This window comes from Rhinatrema bivittatum, chromosome 19, assembly GCF_901001135.1.
Source record: "Rhinatrema bivittatum chromosome 19, aRhiBiv1.1, whole genome shotgun sequence".
NCBI lineage: Eukaryota > Metazoa > Chordata > Amphibia > Gymnophiona > Rhinatrematidae > Rhinatrema > Rhinatrema bivittatum.
In genome coordinates this window covers 674,485-688,731 of record NC_042633.1, presented here as the reverse complement: position 1 = coordinate 688,731, position 14,247 = coordinate 674,485, and the positions used below count along the sequence as shown (strand labels likewise).

Below are 14,247 nucleotides of genomic sequence, written 5' to 3'. Positions count from 1 at the left end.
CGCCCACCCGCCACCCAGCTATCTACATTCCTACAAACAGTCTAACTTTAGTTAGTCAGCCTGAGTGACTCACAGCTCCCTTGATTAACAAATGTTGTTCCCTATTCAAACCTAATCACACTACCTCAACACCTTTCCAAGGTGAGTAACTGAGCTGAACTATTCAACTTTTTTACTTTGGTATATACTGCTCCTAGCTTATTTCTGGCTTCTGGCTACTTTTTTGTGGGTTTTTTTTTGTTTTTTGTGGTTTGTGTTTTTTTTTTTTGTTTTTCAATACAATGCACTCAGTTATTATTAAATAAAACACTCAGCTCTTTAAAAGTCTGGAGAACACTTAGTTCTGCAGACTTTTAAAAAATAAACACACTACCTACTGTTACCTTATTGACTGACTAAATACAAACAGTCTAACTTGTTTATTCACTGCCTACCTACTGCTACCTTATTGACTGACTAAAAATACAAACAGTCTAACTTGTGTATTCACTGCCTACCTACTGCTACCTTATTGACTGACTATTTAAAAATGCAAACAGTCTAACTTGTTTATTCACTGCCTGACTATTAAAGGCACAAACACACTAAATAATATTCCCAAATAGTTAACTTTGCCCCAATACTTTTAAAAAAGTCAATGTCCCAAGCAAAAACTTACTGATTCCTTTCAGCCACCAGCAAGGTGATCCTCTCCTCTCAGTGTTTCCACTGGAATGTGGTTTACTGAGCCCTTTCCTTCTAATTTATAATGTGCTTCTAAAGTAAATTAGTGCAAAACAATCCCTTAGGAGATGTACACTTCAGTTAGACTTCCTGAGTGACCTTTCAGTTAGATTTCCTGCGTGACCTTTCAGTTAGATTTCCTGAGTGACTCACTGCTGTGCTAATTAACAAAGAATAGCACCTATTCACAAACACACAATCTTCACACTTAGTTAGTCAGCCTGAGTGACTCACAGCTCCCTTGATTAACAAATGTTGTTCCCTATTCAAACCTAATCACACTACCTCAACACCTTTCCAAGGTGAGTAACTGAGCTGAACTATTCAACTTTTTTACTTTGGTATATACTGCTCCTAGCTTATTTCTGGCTTCTGGCTACTTTTTTGTGGGTTTTTTTTTGTTTTTTGTGGTTTGTGTTTTTTTTTTTGTTTTTCAATACAATGCACTCAGTTATTATTAAATAAAACACTCAGCTCTTTAAAAGTCTGGAGAACACTTAGTTCTGCAGACTTTTAAAAAATAAACACACTACCTACTGTTACCTTATTGACTGACTAAATACAAACAGTCTAACTTGTTTATTCACTGCCTACCTACTGCTACCTTATTGACTGACTAAAAATACAAACAGTCTAACTTGTGTATTCACTGCCTACCTACTGCTACCTTATTGACTGACTATTTAAAAATGCAAACAGTCTAACTTGTTTATTCACTGCCTGACTATTAAAGGCACAAACACACTAAATAATATTCCCAAATAGTTAACTTTGCCCCAATACTTTTAAAAAAGTCAATGTCCCAAGCAAAAACTTACTGATTCCTTTCAGCCACCAGCAAGGTGATCCTCTCCTCTCAGTGTTTCCACTGGAATGTGGTTTACTGAGCCCTTTCCTTCTAATTTATAATGTGCTTCTAAAGTAAATTAGTGCAAAACAATCCCTTAGGAGATGTACACTTCAGTTAGACTTCCTGAGTGACCTTTCAGTTAGATTTCCTGCGTGACCTTTCAGTTAGATTTCCTGAGTGACTCACTGCTGTGCTGATTAACAAAGAATAGCACCTATTCACAAACACACAATCTTCACACTTAGTTAGTCAGCCTGAGTGACTCACAGCTCCCTTGATTAACAAATGTTGTTCCCTATTCAAACCTAATCACACTACCTCAACACCTTTCCAAGGTGAGTAACTGAGCTGAACTATTCAACTTTTTTACTTTGGTATATACTGCTCCTAGCTTATTTCTAGCTTCTGGCTACTTTTTTGTGGGTTTTTTTTGTTTTTTGTGGTTTGTGGTTTCTTTTTTGTTTTTCAATACAATGCACTCAGTTATTATTAAATAAAACACTCAGCTCTTTAAAAGTCTGGAGAACACTTAGTTCTGCAGACTTTTAAAAAATAAACACACTACCTACTGTTACCTTATTGACTGACTAAATACAAACAGTCTAACTTGTTTATTCACTGCCTGACTTTTAAAGGCACAAACACACAAACACACTAAATAATATTCCCAAATAGTTAACTTTGCCCCAATACTTTTAAAAAAGTCAATGTCCCAAGCAAAAACTTACTGATTCCTTTCAGCCACCAGCAAGGTGATCCTCTCCTCTCAGTGTTTCCACTGGAATGTGGGTTACTGAGCCCTTTCCTTCTAATTTATAATGTGCTTCTAAAGTAAATTAGTGCAAAACAATCCCTTAGGAGATGTACACTTCAGTTAGACTTCCTGAGTGACCTTTCAGTTAGATTTCCTGAGTGACTCACTGCTGTGCTGATTAACAAAGAATAGCACCTATTCACAAACACACAATAGTATCTATTCACAAACACACAATCTTCACACTTAGTTAGTCAGCCTGAGTGACTCACAGCTCCCTTGATTAACAAATGTTGTTCCCTATTCAAACCTAATCACACTACCTCAACACCTTTCCAAGGTGAGTAACTGAGCTGAACTATTCAACTTTTTTACTTTGGTATATACTGCTCCTAGCTTATTTCTAGCTTCTGGCTACTTTTTTGTGGGGTTTTTTGTGGTTTGTGGTTTTTTTTTTGTTTTTCAATACAATGCACTCAGTTATTATTAAATAAAACACTCAGCTCTTTAAAAGTCTGGAGGACACTTAGTTCTGCAGACTTTTAAAAAATAAACACACTACCTACTGTTACCTTATTGACTGACTAAATACAAACAGTCTAACTTGTGTATTCACTGCCTACCTACTGCTGCCTTATTGACTGACTATTTAAAAATGCAAACAGTCTAACTTGTTTATTCACTGCCTGACTATTAAAGGCACAAACACACAAACACACTAAATAATATTCCCAAATAGTTAACTTTGCCCCAATACTTTTAAAAAAGTCAATGTCCCAAGCAAAAACTTACTGATTCCTTTCAGCCACCAGCAAGGTGATCCTCTCCTCTCAGTGTTTCCACTGGAAACACTGCGCTTCCTCTTCGGACCACTGACCCTGAACAGATGTATTCTGACATACCGCTCCCCAGCCTGAAAGACTGGCGTCAGTAGTGACCACAGTCCATTCCGGAATCTCTAGTGGTACACCTCGTTGCAGATTCGCTGTTTGTAACCACCAATCTAGGCTGGAATGAGCCATCTCTGTAAGAGGAAGGGGAAGGTGGTATAGTTCTGAAACCAGATTCCAGCGTGAAAGCAATGCAGACTGAAGTGGTCTCATGTGCGCAAAGGCCCAGGGAACCAACTCCAGAGTAGAGGTCATTGAACCTAAAACTATCAAGTAATTTATTTATTTATTTTTAACTTTTATATACTGACATTCCTGTATAAAATACAAATCACACCGGTTTACAATAAAATATAACTTCGCCTGTGAGCGTTACATAGAACAATCAACAAATAGTAATCCCGTACACAAGGAATAGGAATAGACTGTAAGTCTCGAATTTGTGATTGAATCTTGAGAAGGCGATGCTCTGGAAGGAACACTATCCCTTGACGAGTGTCGAACCATGCACCCATAAACTCCAGATATTGGTAAGGTAATAGGTGACTCTTGTCTTCGTTGATCACCCAGCCTAGAGACTGCAAAAGGCTGATTACCATGTTGATTGTATAATAACAAAGAGATTCCGACTTTGCTCGAATCAACCAGTCATCCAGGTACGGATGTACAAACAGGCCCTCCATCCTGAGTTGAGCGCCACCACAACCATTATTTTGGTAAATGTTCTGGGAGCTGTGGCTAATCCGAACGGGAGAGCCCTGCATTGATAATGTTGCCCTAGAATGCAAAACCTGAGAAACTTCTGATGATCGGATCGAATGCCGATATGAAGATAAGCTTCGGTGAGGTCGAGAGATGCTAGAAATTCTCCTCTGTGAACCGAAGCTATGACAGACCGAAGAGTCTCCATCCGGAACTTTGGAATCCTTAGGAAACGGTTGACCCTCTTGAGATCGAGAATGGGACGAAAGGTTCCTTCCTTTTTGGGAACGACCTTTCCGATGTTCTGATGTTGGAACTGGAACTGTAGCTCCTAGGTCACTTAAACGCTGTAGCGAGTCTTGGATTATGAGACGCTTTTGTAGGGAAGAACACGGTGAAATTAGGAACAGGTGGTGAAGCCGCCAAACAAATCTAAAGTGTAACCTTGATTTATCACTGATAGAACCCATTGATCCAACGTATATCTGGCCCATTCTCCGTAAAACAGAGACAGCCTGCCCCCTATGACGGGAACTTGAGAAAGGACCGGCCTTATCTCATTGGACAGACTTTGTGCCTCCTGAGACTTGGGAAGTTCCAGGTCTACCAAAGCGGCAGCCACGAAAGGACTGAGACCAATTCTGTTGTCTACCTGAAGACTATTTAGCTGGAGGAGCCGACGGATGAGAAGAACGAAATCTTCTGTTAGACTGAAAACGAGAGCGAGATGAAAAAGAGCTTCTAGGCCTAGGACGGTCCTCTGGCAATTTGTGAATCTTATTTTTCCCTAGGAACAAAATTAAATCTTCCAATTCCTTACCAAATAATAATTTTTCCTTAAAGGGTAAAGCCCCTAATTGAGCTTTGGAGGATGTGTCTGCAGACCAATTCCTCAACCAGAGAAGTCTGCGAGCCGATACAGAAGCAACGATAGAGTGAGCCGAGGTCCTAATGAGATCATATAAAGCATCTGCACTATAAGCAACTGTAGCTTCCAGTCTACCAGCCTGAGCAACTTCTTCTTCAGAGAGGGAAGAATTGTTTTGTAAAGCCTGGACCCATTTTAATCCAGCTCGCAAAGCCAAGCTACTACACATGGCCACCCGCACACCAAGAGCAGAAACCTCAAAAATTTGCTTAAGCTGAACCTCCAGCTTACGATCGTGGAGATCTTTAAGAGCCGTAGCTCCATTTACTGGAATAGTTGTTTTCTTAGTGACGGCTGAAACAGCGGCATCCACCTTAGGAAATTTTAAAATTTCCAAAGCTTCCTCAGGTAATGGATACAATTTTTCCATGGCTCGTGCTACCTTAAGCCCCAACTCAGGAGTATCCCACTCCCGGTACATAAGGTCAGTGAGAGAAAGATGAAACGGAAATGATGTCGTGGGACCTCTAAGGCCAAGCAACACTGGGTCAACGTCACCCATCCGAGAATCCTTTATTGGAACCTCGAGACCCAAGCCCAGTAAAATAGCTGGAATTAAGGGACTAAGTTCCTTTCTTCTAAATAGGCGGACTACTTTGGGGTCATCCCCATCCGCAACATGAGGGCCTGAACTAATACTCAAAGCAAGGTCTTCATTTAAATCCCCCTCCGGCAAGGACTTGTCTGGGATAGGTAAAGAGCCATGCTCAGAATCATCTGAAAAAGAAAAAATTGTCTGATCCGGACCCTGACAAAGGGGACGCTTCGGAGCTGACCCCTCTCCCAAATCGGTGGGACTAGCCCTTTTTGAGGAACTTAACCTCTGTTCAGATGAGAGACTCTTATGTCTCTTATGAAATTTCTTAGATTTGTAAGAAAACGAAGAAAATCCCCTGAAAAGGCAGAAGAAGAGGAAGAAGAATCTGAAATCTCCTCCAGGCTTTCAGCCGATAAATATGGCCCTGTTTCGCCCGGCTTGTCCCGACCAGGGACCGCCAGCTGCGGCGACAGCGGAGGCGGGTCAGAAGCCCCCTGAATAGCTTGTTGTGTCGCCACCCTCAGAGTAGACAGGAGTGCCTCAGTCCCAGCACTGCAGCGAAATGAATCCGGGGCAGAAGAGCAGCTGGGCCGAGCGAAGTGCCGAGTCCCTTTTTTTATCGGCAAACTTGATGAGCCTTCCCCCCCCGGGGAGACAGGATGAACAGAGACTCTCCCTGGAGAGACGCGTGCGTGCATCTCCACAAGCGCGGCAGGCCGCGCCTCGCGGCATTATAAAGAAAAAACGGCGCGAAATAAAAAGTATGAAATAAACAAAAAAACTAAAAGAAACCCCGGCGAAAAACAAAGGCATGGGCCCACCGAACACCAAAAAAAAAAAAGCTCCGAAATAAAAAGGTAAGTGAACAACAATTCAGCTAACACTGCAAAAAAGGGTCAATTAGTCTCCAATTGAAATCCGTATATAACTAACTGTCTGAAACGATCAGAAGTTGCTATAATTTTAAGCGCTGTTAAAATAGTACTTTATTCATAAATCATGTAAATTTTTTTTTCAATTTTCTCTTTATTATATTTTAAAACAAAATTACAAACATAAATCTCATTCTCCAACTCAATAGGCAATCTTAATAAGAAAATATACATATTTACTTTCACTTATAATTGACCATACATAAAGAATTTCTCCTCAAATTTTCTATTAAGAACAAATAATGTCGAGGGCTTAATTTAATCCAATACACAGAATAATAACATCATCTAAGAAGGGATATTATTCTCATCTTTCTCTAGCGCTATTACTGATGGTATCTCCTGGTTTTCCTTTGGGCTCGATTTATCTTTTAGAAAACTATCTAAATGATGTGGCTCAGTAAATATAAATTTTTTACTCTGGTAATTTATAAAAGACTTCGAAGGATATTTTAAATAAAAGGTAGCACCAATTTCTAGAGTTTTACTTTTAAGCTCCAGAAAGTTTCTCCTACGAACCTGAGTGGTTCTAGAGACGTCTGGAAAAATAAACACCTTTTGGCCACAAAATTTAAGATCTTTATTCCTAAAAAACTTTTCTAATAACACATCTTTCTCTCTCTCTAAAGCAAATGACACAAAAAGCGTTGATCTTTTGTTTATAATGTCTGTACTTTCTTCTAAGAAAGTAGAAATACCTTCAGAATTTTCTTCAACTATACTAGTATCCTTATTAGATCTTGAAGTAAAATAATATATCTTAGATATATATGGTATATCCTTTTCATCATACGACAAAATCTCTTTCAAATATTTCACTAACATTTCTTTAGGTGACAACAATCTAGTAACAGGAAAGTTAACCAATCTCAAATTTTTGATTCTAATTACATTTTTCACATTTTCTAGTTCGAAATGTAACAATTTGGTATCTCCAATGATCATACTTTCTAAATTCTGAGCCTTGTTAATTTTTACAGACAGATCTTTCAATGCTAACTCTACTTCTTTCACTCTTTTACCTTGATTTACAATAGATATTCTATTCACATTTACTAGAGCTGAGAGAGAAGAATTGACCTGAATTAAGTTTGAGTCCAATTTTACCAGCCCTTTCCACAAATCCCCTAGATTCACATTAGCTGGATCTACAGAGCTTATCTGAGAGTCGCCAATCTTAACAATGATATTCTCCTACTTCAGCGTAGGTGGCTGATTCGGCCTCAGCCATAACATGTTGCGATTCAAGATCACTCACATTTGGCTATTCCGTTCCAACCTGGAGTACCTCTTTCATTGCTCCTGGGGGCTGTGGAGGTGTAAGCGCTGTGCCTGAACTTAGCGTTGCATCTGAGGTGCTGCACATACTGTCCATTCTTGGCGTTTCTTGCCGGTTTACATGGGTGTCCATGGGTCCAGTTTTGGTTATGGTTGGCGATGAGGAGGTATATCTCACTTTTCTTTTCCTTCCCATTCCAAAGTTGTTACCCAACTCGTTCCTAAAAGGGATTCTTACGCGATCAAACGTGGTCAAAGCCGGTCTAAGCCGCGCGCCGGCGTGCCTCGGAATTTAAAGATCCCGGGCCCTGGTGATGACGTCGAGCACTCTGGTCAGCAGGTCTCTCGCTTCTCACCTCCTCCTTTGGCGATTCTGATGTTATTCAGCTGGGTTTTCTTTTCTCAGAGTCTCTAACCAGGACGGCTCGATATCCCTTCTCAGCTAAAGCCAGCCCCACTGAAACTCCGGCGTGCCTCGGAATTTAAAGATCCTGGGCCCTGGTGATGACGTCGAGCATTCTGGTCTGCTGGTCTCTCACTTCTCACCTCCTCCTTTGGCGATTCTGATGTTATTCAGCTGGGTTTTCTTTTCTCAGAGTTTCTAACTAGGACGGCTCGATATCCCTTCTCAGCCAAAGCCAGCCCCCAAATCATGTAAATTTTTATACAAAAATTGTTTTTGAAGTATCAATATTTTACGAATTTTTATACTAATTTTTATACTGAGACAAAGACCTCAGAACTGGTAAAAAAGGGGTCTATATCACCTCTAATTTTTCAAACCAGTGAACTCAATCACAGGTCTTTATTGTCTCATATTTTAAATTTAAAGTAAAATTATGATGATTGCAAATTCATTTCTATGAAAATTTTCACTGATATTCCTCACATTTATAGCCAATGGCAATGCATATCTTGATTAATGTTCTTCACAAGTTTACGTGATTACGTCTAAACGTAGGACGTGCTTACGTAAAACATTTTTTATATCCTCTAACTCAATTGATAAAATGAACTCTTCATTTTATCAATTGAGTTAGAGGATATAAAAAATGTTTTACGTAAGCACGTCCTACGTTTAGACGTAATCACGTAAACTTGTGAAGAACATTAATCAAGATATGCATTGCCATTGGCTATAAATGTGAGGAATATCAGTGAAAATTTTCATAGAAATGAATTTGCAATCATCATAATCTTCAGAAAACAAACTGTATTAATGTTACAGACATCAGTATGAATGGAATATATTAATGGATTAGCGGATTAAACGAGTCCAGTTTTACTGTTAAGTCCGTCAGGCTCTTCTGAATGTAACTTATATATCCATTCTTGTTCTCGCCGGTACAAAATTTTCTCCCGGTTACCACCTCTTAAATCAGAACGTATATGATCAATTACAAACCAGCGCAAATCTTGCACTTTATGGTCTTTGGAAATACAGTGTTCTACAATCGCTGCTGACAATCTTTGGTTTTTTAAACAACTCTTATGTTCACTGGTTCAAGAACTAAAGTTCTCGTAGTTTGTCCTATATTTTTTTTTTTACATGGACAAACTATGATGTAAATAACGAAAGTGGTTTGGCAAGTAGTAAAATGTTGAAATGTATATGAAAAACCTGTCTTTAGACACGTATAGTTCTTCATTTCCATCGTTTGATTACAGATCTTACAGTGGCCACGCAAGATCTCTCCATCCAAAGTTTGTACATTGTATTCTGGCTCTCTCAAAGTTGATGGACATAAAATGTCTTTCAAATTCTTCCCTCTTGAAAATGCCGCCCTGAATTCATGTTCTTCAAACCCAGGAATCATTTGAATCAAGTGCCGGTGTTTACGTATGCTCTGTGTAATATTCTTGGACATAGGTGAATATCTAATAATGCACGGGATCATATTACTGTCTTCCTTTGTAGGTTGAGGAGATAATAAAGCTTCCCTATCATAATACAAGGCTCTCTTGAAACCACTGCTTATACTTTTTTTCGGATACCCTCTTTTCCTTAAATCTGTACTTAATTGAACAGATTGCTGTCTGTATATCTCATTGTTAGAGCAATTTCTTTTATATCTTAGAAATTGTGAAAAAGGTAAACTGGTTTTCAGAGGTAACGGATGTGCACTTTGAAAATGCAACAAGGTTTTTCTATCAGTGCGCGCGCGCATCTCCACAAGCGCGGCAGGCCGCGCCTTGCGGTATTATAAAGAAAAAACGGTGCGAAATGAAAAGTATGACATAAACAAAAAACTAAAAGAAACCCCGTGGAAAAACAAAGGCACGGGCCCACCGAACACCAAAAGGTAAGTAAGCAACAATTCAGCTGACAAGAATTATTTTTATTTTTTTTACCTGACCGAAATGCCGTGGCCCCCAGGAGCTGCTCCAAGTAGGGTGAGTGAGCTGGGCCCCCCGGTATCACCCCTGCCAGGAGTGGTTGCTGGGTACAAAACCTCCCCAACTCCGGCAGCCTCAAAAACCAGGAGGGATAGTCCTCCCAGGACTTGGCAACCTCCCAGGAGGCTGTGAAGAAAAATAAAACCTTTTTTTTTTAAATAACTTAAATGAAAAGAACAGGTTCTCTTCAAAAGAAAAAGAAAGCCTGCAAAAAATTAACTCCTAAAGTACCTGACTAAAAAATAACAAACTACCACAGACTGCAGGGGTTAGGAACGTCCACCTCTGCTGGGAGACAGAGAAATACTGAGGGACGGCAGGTGGTGCTCCAGGGGATAGGTCAGAGTCAGTAGAATGTTCTCTGCCTCCCTCTGCTGGATTGGTGACATAACCCAGGGTCTGCACTGATCCAGGTACGTACAGGGAACAGAGAAATACTGAGGGACTGCAGGTGGCGCCCCAGGGCATAGGTCAGAGTCAGTAGAATGTTCTCTGCCTCCCTCTGCTGGATTGGTGACATAACCCAGGGTCTGGGCTGATCCAGGTACGGACAGGGAACAGAGAAATACTGAGGGACTGCAGGTGGCGCCCCAGGGCATAGGTCAGAGTCAGTAGAATGTTCTCTGCCGCCCTCTGCTGGATTGGTGACATAACCCAGGGTCTGGGCTGATCCAGGTACGGACAGGGAACAGAGAAATACTGAGGGACTGCAGGTGGTGCCCCAGGGCATAGGTCAGAGTCAGTAGAATGTTCTCTGCCGCCCTCTGCTGGATTGGTGACATAACCCAGGGTCTGCACTGATCCAGGAACGGACAGAGAATGAAGTTACACGGGAGGATATTTTCCCTCTGGATAATAAAATATACCAGGGGGTTGCAATAAGTCTGTAAGAAGAGATCGGTCCCAAAAAATGTTTCTTTATACAAATATTTCTAAGGCAGTTCTTAAAAGAGAACTGGAAAGAACATTTTACAGGAAAACCATTGCCTTTCCAGTGGTTCCTGCTGCAATGTGATTATCATTCTCTGTTCAGGAGAATCCCAAAGTCCAGGGGGGTTTACCTCTATGGCGGGCAAACGTATCTCCTGCGTATTCAGGGTGGATATCCTGGCCTGTTTGTGGCTCTCCAGGACCCTGCGCTAGGAAGTATATTTTATTTTAATTGTGCTGATCCTTCCAGACCAAGTTTATGTGGCACAGTAAATCCGTTTTTCTCAGGTCTTCTTTAGTCAGAGAGGGGTAATTTAGGGAGGACAAATTTCAGTTTATAGATTCCCAAATATTTCACATACCCCAGTTTTTCTGACAGCTGTAAATCAAGCAATTCAGTTTCCCCTAAATAACTCTGTCCCCTGATATCTTACCGAATTCAGAGATCAAACCAGTCAAGGTTACTAATGAGTGCCTAGGATTTGGAACAAAGAGGAGGATCATCTGCAAAAAGACATATTGTATGCTCCTCGCTATTGCCACCCCAGCGACTCTAGAATGAGCAAAACCAGCAGTGGGGTAGAAATAGCCCTGCCTGGTCCCTCTCTGTAGGAAAAGCTGCATCAGGTTCACCCCACCGACCTTTGCTTGCACGACTCTCTAGATAGACTTGGCACACACTTAAACAAGTGACCCCCGCCCTGAGTTCATTCTTTTTCAGGGTTGCAAAGAGAAATGGACACGCAACTCCAACATTTCAGAATTTAGGGACTTAGAGGGATTCTGAGTTTCTTTTCGAGGGATGTGCACAGAAAAAAAAAAAGTGTTTCCAGACTGAAGTTTTTAGCTGTGAAAACCGGATCATTCGTCAGTCAGGGATCTTACAAGACTTGGCCGCCCCTCATTCTGGTTTTATTATGGATTCCTTTTACTGGACGTACCAGGGGGGCACGCAGGAATCTGAGGGATCATGCATGGTACCAGGCACCCAAGGAAGACAACAGGTCAATAGCTCATTCTTTTGTGAAAACCGGGCCTTGGAGAGGCTACTAGGGGAACTCTGCTCTGGGCTGGCTTTAATTTCTGAGCATAAAAATGTCTGGGATCTGAGGTGAATAGCTAATAGCCTCATCAGCAAGCATGTTAGTTTCACGGCGAGGCTGGACGTGCGTTTTGGATGTGTTAATCCCCTTATGGTGTAAGGGGCTGCGGACGCGCGTCCAGCCCTGGGTTAAACAGTGCGCTCGGCTGAGTGCGCCGTATTGGATCGGCCCGATTATTAGCCAGGTAAACTGAAGAAAGCCATTGCTATCCCTGGGACTGAGCAACAAGGCGTAGAATAAATCTACTTTTTGGGGGGGGATCTTCCAGGCACCTGTAATTGTTGAAGGCAGGGCGCTCAGCTCGCTGGAGTTTGGTCTGACCCAGCATCACATTTCTCATGTTCATGTGCTCCAGAGCCATTGTGGGGTTTAAGCTAATGGAGGAAGATCACAAAATGCACCCTCAGCAAACTTCAGATGGACAGAGCAGGTGCACCTTCCCTATCAGTGTTTGTGGAAAGCACTTTGCGTTCATTTCACTGAAAGATGGGGGGCCCTAGGCATGCGTTATGTTGTAAAAATCAGGAAAGCCTCTCACCTGTGGGTAGTGGTAGATGCTGAACAAGTTGTACATCTGTCTTGATTTCTCTGCAGGCAGGCCTTCGATGAGAGCAGCCAGCTTGCCAGATGTTCTGCAGCTGTAGTTAGGGATCCAGATGCCAGTCCCAGAGTATACGTTCATGGCAGAAATTAGCAATATGACCAGATTGTTGGCAGAGTCATAAATCTGGTATCCCAGTGTGAGGTTGGGTAGGATCTTCGAGTTTTTATTAATCTCCTCCACCACAGAAACGAAGGCCAGCAAGTTGTAGTGGTTTAATATCTTAAAACTGAAAGGACATAATGCACGTCAGACAGCCTGCTCAGAATTTAGCATAAATTAGATGCGTTTCCTTATCTCGTCCTGCCCTCCCCACCGTGGTCCTTCCTTCCATAAACAGGTTCTTGCCAGTACTTCTGGTTTCACAGCGGCCAAACGGACGTCCCGTCCCCATGCACACAGCCCAGTCTCTGACCCCTGGCCATGAATTCACATCTTCCCTGCTGCAGGTGGACAGATGAGAGAGTCGGATGGATTAACAGAGATGTACACAGCAGATGCAATATGCAAACTGACTTTCTTCCCCGAACGTAACTTAAAAGTAGGGCAGATCCTTGAATGGGGCAGACTCTCAGCCAGGGAAGGGGAATAATTCCTGCTGTCCCTGTGTTAGAAAGGAGCAGTGCCGAGGGCTAACTAAATGCTTACAAAGCATAGGAATGATTGGCGCACACACTGAGCTTCATTTTTAAAAGTTCAGTGTGGTTAAAACTGAGTTTAAAGTGCGTAAATCTAACCTCCTAAATATTCTCCCTACTGTCTTGTGAATTGTTTCTTGACAGCAAAGGCGCCAGGCTGGCGTGTGCCCAGGGAAGGTTATTCAAATATTCCCAGTTAGTGCGATGTTCAGCATTAACCAGCTCACGTTTCTGGACAACTATTGTGCAGTTTGATGTGACTGAATATTCAGGTGAACGCTTAAGCAGGTAAGTGCAAGTTTAATATCTAGCGAAAGTGAAATGGATAGCTTTGTGTGCTACCCTTGCACTGACTTTTAACCACACAGTAAATCAAAGCCCTAGGGATCTGAAATACCACCAGGAATCCCTATGGAACCTGTTCCTTCAGAGATTGGTGGGAGCGTGCACACACTGGAAAGTTATGAATAGATGTGACCTCGATGACGTGATCAGCTCTGCACCCGGTGATAGGCATTCCGCTCAAACAGACCCTGAATGCACAATACCATTCAAAGGCAGATAACAAGTGAATTCCCTTCATTATGATGAGATGATATCGGGAGGGGTGCAGGGAATTTAGATGGTGCTCAGCTAAACTACACTGAATCAGGGGTGAAAAAAAAGACCCTTTAAAAGGTAAAGTGACAGCTGCCTGCCATCGGTGAGAACTCATGGATTTGCATCTTGGGGGCATTTTACAGGACGAAAGAAGTTTAGCCACAGAGCAGTACCCCTAGAAAGACTAGGGGAGCACTCTGTGACGTTAACAAGTAGCACATTTAAAACTAATCGGAGAAAGTTCTTTTTCACTCAAAGCACTATAAAGCTCTGGAATTTGTTGCCAGAGGATGTGGTTAGTGCAGTTAGTGTAGCTGGGTTTAAAAAAGGATTGGATAAGTTCTTGGAGGAGAAGTCCATTACCTGCTATTTAATTAAGTTGA

At 41.6% G+C, this 14,247-nt stretch overlaps 1 protein-coding gene and 1 long non-coding RNA gene across 2 annotated transcripts in view; both read left to right on the top strand.

The window, feature by feature from the left end:
• Positions 1 to 14,247, top strand: part of LOC115081042 (zinc finger protein 184-like) — a gene marked incomplete at its 3' end in the record, with an annotated part of 711,587 nt that overhangs the window by 48,525 nt on the left and 648,815 nt on the right. The window lies entirely within an intron of this gene.
• LOC115080180 overlaps positions 13,151 to 14,247 on the top strand; it is a 28,011-nt gene continuing 26,914 nt past the window's right edge. Inside the window, exon 1 of the long non-coding RNA XR_003853532.1 lies at positions 13,151 to 13,552. This is a non-coding gene — a long non-coding RNA (uncharacterized LOC115080180). The remainder of the gene's footprint in view (positions 13,553 to 14,247) is intronic.